Raw genomic sequence first — 6113 nt, 5'->3', positions numbered from 1 at the left:
CTTGAGGCTCTGTCTCAAAAAAAAAAAAAAAAAGAACAATAGTCATTTATTTTCTCATAGTTCAGAGGCTGTGTAAGTTCTGGCCAATTCAGTTTCTAGTTGTTATGGTGTTAGCGAAGTGACCATCAGACAATCTTTAATGCCAATAAGGAGCCTTTATTTAGACCAGCCGGCCAACTGCCCTGTGAGGAAAGCAGTCCCAACCAGGGTTAATGCACAGTTTTTATAGGTTGTATGACACAGCAAGCAAGCTGCCAGACTCCACGAACCGTACAGAAGCAGATTTATGACACTTGCAGTTACTTGGTTAAACAAAACAATAGTTAAGTAAAAATATTTTAATATCAGTGGGGTCAGCATGACCTTGTCTTGTGTGTGTGTGTGTTCCATGACGTCATTAAGGCCTTATCCTGTGTGTCCCAGGCTCAGCTTCCCTTCCCATCTTTGTTTCTTGGAAGAAGGGGGAAGGGGGGTAGTTTGGCCCCTTGGCCCACCAGACCATCATCTCATAGTGAGTCTTATAGATGGCTATATTCAGTTGGTCACATGACTTATTTTTTGTGCCTGCACAGGGAGACAGAGACTGAATGAGATCTCTGGTGTCTCTTCTTTTTTTTTAAACAGTTTTCCTCTGGTGCTCACTTTGGCAGCACATATACTAAAAATTGGAATGATACAGAGAAGATTAGCATGGCCTCTGCCCAAGGATGACATGCAAATTCATGAAGCATTTCATATTTTTTAAAAATAATAGTTTTCCCTGCATACAGTCTCCCTGTGTTGCCTGGGCTAGCATGCCATAGCCTCAGCTTAGTTCATACCAACCTCAAACTACTGGGCTTAAGCAATCCTCCAACCTCAGCCTCCCAACTAGCTGGGACTAAAAGCACCTACCACCAAGTCCTAGCTAATTTTCCTATTTCTAGTAGAGATGGGGTCTCACTCATGCTCAGGCCAGTCCAAAACTCCTAATCTCTCTTTTTTTTTTTTTTTTTTTTTTTTGAGAAAGAGCCTCAAGCTGTCCCCCTAGGTAGAGTGCTATGGCATCATAGCTCACAGCAACCTCCAACTCCTGGGCTCAAGCAAGTCTCCTGCCTCCGCCTCCCAAGTAGCTGGGACCACTGGTGTCTGCCACAACACCTGGCTATTTTTTTGTTGTTGCAGCCATTGTTGTTTGGCAAGCCTGGGCTGGATTTGAACCTGCCACCTTAGGTGTATGTGGCTGGTGCCTTAGCTACTTGAGCCACAGGCACCGAGTCCCAAACTCCTAATCTCAAGCAATCCTGCTGCCTCAGCCTCCCAGAGTGCTAGAATTACAGCCATGAGCCACCATGGCCAGCCCTCTAATGTCTCTTCTTATAAGGACACTAATCCTGTCAAATCAGGGCCCTACCTATACAATCTCATTTGATGTTGATTACTTCTTAGCCACCCCATCTGCAAACAGAGGCACAGTAGGAATTAGAGCTTAAACACATAAATGAGAGGGATACGTTAAGTGCACAGCATTCCATCCCTAGCCCCCCATTCATGTGCCACCCACATGCAAAATACATTTATTGCATCTCAACGTTCCCCCAAAGTCTCAACTCATTCAACTCAGTTCACAATTTCATCTAAATACATGTACATATATGTTCAGTAGAACCTCTGTAAGTTGACCACCCAAGGGACTGTAACTGGTCCACATACAGAGGTGGTCAACATACACAACTAGAGCTACGGTACTGTTACGTGTGGTGCATGTCTCGTCTATGAAAATTAGGTCAACTTGGCTCGGCGCCTGTGGCTCAAGTAGCTAAGGCACCAGCCATGTACACCCAAGGTGGCAGGTTCGAATCCAGCCCAGGCCCGCCAAACAACAATGATGGCTGCACCCAAAAAATAGCCAGGCGTTGTGGTGAGTGCCTGTGGTCCCAGCTACTTGGGAGGCTGAGGCAGGAGACTCGCTTGAGCCCAGGAGTTGGAGGTTGCTGTAGTCCCAGCTACTTGGGAGGCTGAGGCAGGAGACTCGCTTGAGCCCAGGAGTTGGAGGTTGCAGTGAGCTGAGATGCCACGGCACTCTACCCAGGCGGACAGCTTGAGGCTTCTGTCTCAAAAAAAGAAAGAAAGAAAATTAGGTCAACTTAAGATGCATGTACATATATGTACAGTAGAACCTCTGTAAGTTGACCACCCAAGGGACCGTAACTGGTCAACATACAGAGGTAGTCAACATACACAACTAGAGCTACGGTACTGTTACATGTGATGCATGTCTGGTCTACGAAAATTAGGTCAACTTAAGATGGTCAACTATGGAGGGTCTACTTTTTAATACATATATATGGAGATTTAAGGTATAAGTTATCCTGAGACAAAGTTCCTCTAACTGTGAACCTGAGACAACAGACAAGTTATGTACTTCCAAAATAAAATGGTGACCTAGCAAGACAAAGTCCATTAAATCTTAAGTCTCGAGAATGATCCTCTGGGTTCAATGTTCTGACTTCCATGTCCAGTGGGGTGGATATGGTAGAAGTGCCACTCCAGGGCTCTGTGGTGCTGCCTGCCTCTTCAGCTTAACAAGCAGCCTTTCCTACCTGGCTCTTTGTGAGGGGACCCCCAGAATTGAGACACTTGAGGGGCTCTCTACCTTCTGAAAGAGGCATTGCCACCTTTTGAATCTGAGGAAGAACTGGCCCTGCCCCCAGGTCCTATGGCAGTGGTAGTGGTAGAAGTGGTAGTATTGCTGTATTAACCACCTTCTCGCCATCCTTACTCTTGAAGGATAAAGCATGTTTGCAACCAAATAGCTTTATCATTCAGGCCCACAGAATCTAGAAGTGTAACAGATTTTCTTCATTTCCTGCTCTGTGTTCTCTTGACAGCTTAGGAAGACACTGAGACAAGAAGGCACAGGCCTGGTCGGTGCCGTCGGCGCACCTGAAAACCTCCCAGCAGAATGTGTCAGAGAACTCTGGGGTGGGAGTGCTAAGGATCAGCAGGTGTGAAGTGCTTGAGTGCCTATAGATAGGAAATGGCATCTCTGTGACACCATTAGCAGTTTTGAGACTACTTGTGACCATGTTTGTGGATTCCTGTGGCCGCTGCCTCTGCTTCAGCCCCCTTCAACTCACAGTCACCTGGTATTGCTTTCACAAAAATTTCAAGAGTGCACAGATGTGGCTTTTAAAGTGTTTTCCAGGGCAGCACCCATAGCTCAGTGGGTAGGGTGCTGGCCACATGCACTGGGGCTGCTAGTTCCAATCCAGCCCAGGCCTGCTAAGAAAAAAAAAAAAGCTGGGTGTTGTGGCAGAAGCCTGTAGTCCCAGCTAATCGAGAGGCTGAGATAAGAGAATCGCTTGAGCCCAAGAGTTGGAGGTTGCTGTGAGCTATGACTGTTAGATAATAGTCCCTTCCCGCCCTTAAAGTTACAACTCCGGCTCGGCGCCTATAGCTCAACCGGCTAAGGCGCCAGCCACGTACACCTAAGGTGGCGGGTTCGGATCCCCAGCCCAGACCCGCCAAACAACAATGACGGCTGCAACCAAAAAATAGCCGGGCGTTGTGTTGTGGCGGGCGCCTGTGGTCCCAGCTACTTGGGAGGCGGAGGCAGGAGACTCGCTTGAGCCCAGGAGTTGGAGATTGCTGTGAGCTGTAATGCCATGGCACTCTACCCAGGGGGAAAGCTTGAGGCTCTGTCTCAAAAAAAATAAAATAAAATAAAATAAATAAAGTTACAACTCCTCCCCTAGCACAGGGAGTGGCCTGCTTACCACAGCTCCCAATTCCCAATTTCCCACTGCCCGCCCCTATGGCTCTTTCCGGGAAAGCAATAACTTCTTAATGGTTATCCCACCAGCCCGGCACCATTCTGCGACTTCCCTTTATAAGGGTACGTTTCTGTTCCCCTCTTCCCCCACTCTTCCCCCCCACTCTTCTGTACACTCCTGCTCTCTCTTCTCTTCTCCACTCTCTCCTTATCTCTCTCGCCTCTTTTCTCTCCTCTTTTCTCTTCTCTTCTCTCTCCTCCTTGGTGCTGCTCTGCAGCCTCCCTCCCCCACCAATAAAGACCTTTAGTACAAGCCTCAGTTGTCTGTGAGATCTCTGCCGTCAAGTGCCTCTCTTTCAATGATGCCACGACACTTTACCAAGGGCAGCAAAGTGAGACTGTCTCAATTTTTTAAAAGAACGTATTTTCCAGCAAGCAAGCACAGTAGGCTTGAGCTGGGAAACATAGACCTGGAAATCGTCTCAAGATGGCCCTGGAAAGACGTGACATAGGATCAGAGTGGACTTGGAGAGAACTACGGAGTGTGATTTTGTTTGTTTGTTTCAGATCGACAAGCATTCCCAAAGATATGCCTAAGGCAACAGGTGTAAACTTAAAAGTAGATTCCGTGAACCTCCTGTATGTGAGGTAAGGACAACTGGAGCTCTAAAGGGGGTTTCCTAACTTTACACTGTCTCAGAGAGTTTGGCCTCAACACATAACTTATTCCTGGAACGCGACACCCACCACCTACCCCACCACTACTTGCCAGGGAACTGTAGCCCTCCCGCCGGCTGTGAGATAAGATGGCGATCTCTAATATGGGTTTTTCGGCCGCTACTGCCCGTCACTTCCCATGCATCCCACAAACCCACACGGATGTGAAACAGAAAAACTGCGTGTTAGAGATCAAGAGGACTTCGGCCTTCAGTCAAGTGCGCAAAAGCCCCTAGGTGCCAGCATAGAAGGCTGCGCTTAGACAGCGTCCCCGGGAAGGGGTGGAGCAAAAGCAAAGGAGGCCACGCCCACGCCGCGGACTTCCGGTCTTTTACACCTCCCGGAAGTGACTTACTGGTGGCGGAAGAGCTGTGATGTTGGTTTCCCTTTTCAGAAATGGTAGCCCTCTGGGTTGTGGTGACAATATGCGAGGGCTTCAGGGTCAACAATGGCACTGCAGCGGGCTAATGGAACAGAAGCTGGGGCTCTTAAGAAGATCTCAGTGGGGGCAGGCACAGTGGCTTACACCTATAATCCTAACATTCAGGGAGGCTGAGGCGGATCAGTCAGGAGGAACAGTCCAGCCCACGAGTTTGAGGTTGCTTGTCAGCTATGACACTAGGGCACTCTACCAAGGGCGACAAAGTGAGACTCCATCTCAAAAAGAAAAGATCACAGTGGAGGTTATGGTGCCTCAACAAGGAGTTAAGATACCTGCCCCTACTGATTTTACAGCAAATTTACAAAGGGTCAGTTAGTGGCCAGCTTGGTAGTTCACATCTGTTAATCCTACCACTCTGGGAGGCCTAGTCAGGTAGATTGCTTGAGCTCAGGAGTTGAAGACCGGTCTGAGCAAGAGCGAGACCCCTGTCTAAAAAACCTAGCTGGGCATTGTGGCAGGCATCTATAGTCCCAGCTACTTGGGAGGTGGAGCCAGGAGACTCGCTTAAGCCCAGGAGTTGGAGGTTGCTATGAGCTGTGATGCCACAGCACTCTACCCAGGGGGACAGCTTGAGGTTCTGTCTCAAAAAAAAAAAGAATACGAATGTAAGATATTGGGATAGAGATCTCAACTTCAAAACAACAACCAGTGCCTATGGTGATTTAATAATGTCTTGTCAAATGCTTTTATTGATTGGTTTATATGTTGTTCTTGTTATAGAAGAATATATCTTTTTAAAAGCTTTTTAGTAGGGCAGGGGCTGTGGCTCAGTGAGTAGGGCACCAGTCCCATATACCAAGGGTGGCAGGTTCAAACCCAGCCCTGACCAAACAGCAACAAAAAAATAGCGGGCGTTGTGGCAGGCGCCTTTAGTCCTAGCTACTCAGGAGGCTGAGGCAAAAGGATTGCCTAAGCCCAAGAGCTGGAGGTTGCTGTGAGCTGTGACATTACAGCACTCTACCAAGGGCAACAAAATGAAACTCTGTCTCCAAAAAAACAAAAAGCTTATTAGTAATACTTTCCCAATTATGTATATATATATATGTATTTTTTTTTTTGAGACAGAGTCTCAAGTTGTCACCCTGGGTAGAATACCATGGCATCACAGCTCATAGCAACCTCAAACTCTTGGGCTTATGTGAATTTCTTGCCTTAGCCTCCCAAGTAGCTGGGACTACAGGTGCCGCCACAACACCCGGC

The 6113-nt window shown here is 47.7% G+C and overlaps 1 non-coding gene across 1 annotated transcript; it reads left to right on the top strand.

Annotated features, from left to right (window-relative positions):
• Window positions 1–634: 634 nt before the first annotated feature.
• Window positions 635–742, top strand: LOC111727853. Its single transcript, XR_002775302.1, has one exon. It is a non-coding gene; the product is annotated as a U6 spliceosomal RNA (small nuclear RNA).
• The last annotated feature ends 5371 nt before the right edge of the window (window positions 743–6113 follow it).

The sequence above is a fragment of the Otolemur garnettii genome, unplaced genomic scaffold (assembly GCF_000181295.1).
Source record: "Otolemur garnettii isolate 467f Iridium unplaced genomic scaffold, OtoGar3 scaffold00127, whole genome shotgun sequence".
Lineage (NCBI taxonomy): Eukaryota > Metazoa > Chordata > Mammalia > Primates > Galagidae > Otolemur > Otolemur garnettii.
This window is presented reverse-complemented; position numbering and strand designations above follow the sequence as displayed.